A 2,726-nucleotide genomic window follows, 5' to 3' on the forward strand; every position below is an offset into this window, starting at 1 on the left:
CAACTTCAAAAATAATAATTGACTTATGCTCCTTCTCAAATTTGCCCGGAACATTAATAAAAAAATTAAAGTATTTAAAAATTTCGAAAAACATCGATTTCTGAAGTTATACTCCTTTAGGCTCGATTGAGGGTGATTATTTATTATTAATCTGCGCGCATGCGCAAACCGACAGTATGGTAATAGTCGTTATATCGGCTCTGATTAGAGGTGTTTAAATGATCTGTCAATAATAATTGTTCAATATGGAGGTAAACAAATGTATAATATATTAGTTTTATTGTTGTGAGGACAGAAACAAAAAAGTTTATAATTGTAGTGACTTTTTAAATAGTTTTTAAAAGCAACAGGTACGTAATAATAATTGTAAATGTTTCAGTATCGCAATAAAAAATTACATAACCTATTTAGAAAATGTAAAATAAGCCTACCTAGTATTTTTCGAAATACATCGATTTTTGAAGTTATACTTCTTTAGGCGCGATTGAGGGTGATTATTTATTATTAATCTGCGCGCATGCGCACACCGACAGTATGGTAATAGTCGTTATACGGGCTCTGATTGGGTGTTGAAATGATCTGTCAATAATAATTGTTCAATATGGAGGTAAACAAATGTATATTATATTAGTTTTATTGTTGTGAGGACAGAAACAAAAAAGTTTATAATTGTAGTGACTTTTTAAATAGTTTTTAAAAGCAACAGGTACGTAATAATAATTGTAAATGTTTCAGTATCGCAATAAAAAATTACATAACCTATTTGGAAAATGTAAAATAAACCTACCTAGTATGTATGTAAAATAAACCTACCTACCTAACCAACAAAATTTCTAAAAATATTCATCTAATATTGTTTTCTTGCTCTGTTTTGTTGTGTTGTAATATTTGAATTCCGTAGACATCAAACTAATGTGGTTAAATTCGGAAGTGTCAAGTTGTTCAGTTGCTCTATCTTCCAGTACAATGCATATGTCCCCGCAGCCGATATCCAAAGGTGCTGGAACTTAAACACAATGCACATGGGTTCAATCCCCAATACAAACTTTTATTTTTTTATACATTTTATGATTGTAAGTATAAAATACGTATTTAATTTAAATTTTTCCAACAATTATTGTTCAGAAATCATTTGTGGCATTTTTCAATGTGTTTGTGTGTGTTTTATTCTGTTATAAGTATAACTTCTTACGTGCGTACAAAGTACACACACGTTCTTTTTTTTTCTACTTTCTTTGCTTATAACTTTAAAACGATTCATTTTGAAACAAAGTCGTAGGAAATAAAATAAAAAGATAATTGAATTTTGTATGATAAACGACTGTTTAAAAATGTCTTAAATTATTACCCTTTCTGGCATAGGGGGGCAAAATAAGTCTGTTTTTATTCTATGTTTTTCAACCACTTTGGTTGCACTTAGAACTTTCGTAATTCGCTTAGAAAATACTTACAACATACTTAAATCTTTCACCAAATGTCATTAAAATCGACCTGATAGATTTTGCAGAATAATTTTGTAATCTATTTTTTTTAAGTTCAAATTTTTTAAGAACTTTCTGAAGTAAAAGTAGACTATTTAGAAGTTTGCTAATTTTTTTACATATAAAGTTCTCTACCTATCTAATACACTTTACAGAATTAAAATCGGATTATTTAAGCGGCCTCAGCACTGTTTTAAAGTTATAGGTATGCAAACAATTTTTGGCTTATAAAAACAAATACAGTGAGGAGGTTTGAGCATTTACAATCACGACATAAAAATTTATATAATTGATAAAATATGATATATATGATGGTAGCCTCTTAGATTTTAGATCATGCAGAGCTTTTTACGAAGAATAACTTTTCTTCGTAAAATAAAGGAGTTATCATAAATGAAAATGATTTTGGGTATTCGAAATCTGAGAAAAAAAATTCAATTTTTTTTAACTCGGATGTATACATTAGAACATCGTTTTTAATTTCAAACAACTTTTGATAATAACAATTTTCAAACTTGTAAAAAATAACGGTACTTTACTCTTGAGCGAAATTCGAAAAGCCCATGTTCACATGCTTTGTAGATCTAAAACAGGCATTCGACAGAGTACGATTGAAGGACGTGCTCACTATCCTTGGAAAGAAAAACATAAGAAATATAGAAACATAATAATCAAAGAGCTAAATAGATCCAACAAAACACGAATAAAAACCACACACGTGCTCACGGAAGAAATCAAAATCAATGTCGGCATTAGACAAGGGGACAGACTCAGTCCATGTCTATTTAATTTACTAATGCAGGGCTTCCCAAACTTATTCGTACTGTGACGCCCTTGAGATTTTGGAATTTTATTGGGACGCCCCTCAACCCTACCCCCAATAAAATTTACCAATTTTAGTAAGTACTAGCCTAGTAACAGGTTATAGTTATAAAAAAAACTATTTGAACATTTATATTTTTATTAGAAATTAAGAACGAAATAAAAAAATTGGCCCAAAAATAAAAAGGGATATTTTTTATGTTGTAACTGGCTGGTTAAGGTGATGGATGTGATTGCTTTTTTGAGCACAGCTTATGAAACCGGGGCTCCAATTTGGAAATTGCCACTCTCATTTCTTTTTCTAAGTTTATGTTTGACCTGTACTTGTTTTTAATTACTGTCACTGCAGAAAATTCCGTTTCGCACAAGTACGAAGTCGCAAATGGTAATAAAACCTTTAATGTTGCAGTGCTGATGGCATGA

The 2,726-nt window shown here is 30.2% G+C and overlaps 1 long non-coding RNA gene across 1 annotated transcript; it reads left to right on the plus strand.

The window, feature by feature from the left end:
* The first annotated feature begins 209 nt into the window (after window positions 1–209).
* Window positions 210–762, plus strand: LOC126879833 (uncharacterized). The gene is made up of 2 exons (XR_007696301.1): window positions 210–305; window positions 663–762. It is a non-coding gene; the product is annotated as an uncharacterized LOC126879833 (long non-coding RNA).
* The last annotated feature ends 1,964 nt before the right edge of the window (window positions 763–2,726 follow it).

The sequence above is a fragment of the Diabrotica virgifera genome, chromosome 2 (genome assembly GCF_917563875.1).
Source record: "Diabrotica virgifera virgifera chromosome 2, PGI_DIABVI_V3a".
Taxonomy (NCBI): Eukaryota; Metazoa; Arthropoda; class Insecta; order Coleoptera; family Chrysomelidae; genus Diabrotica; species Diabrotica virgifera.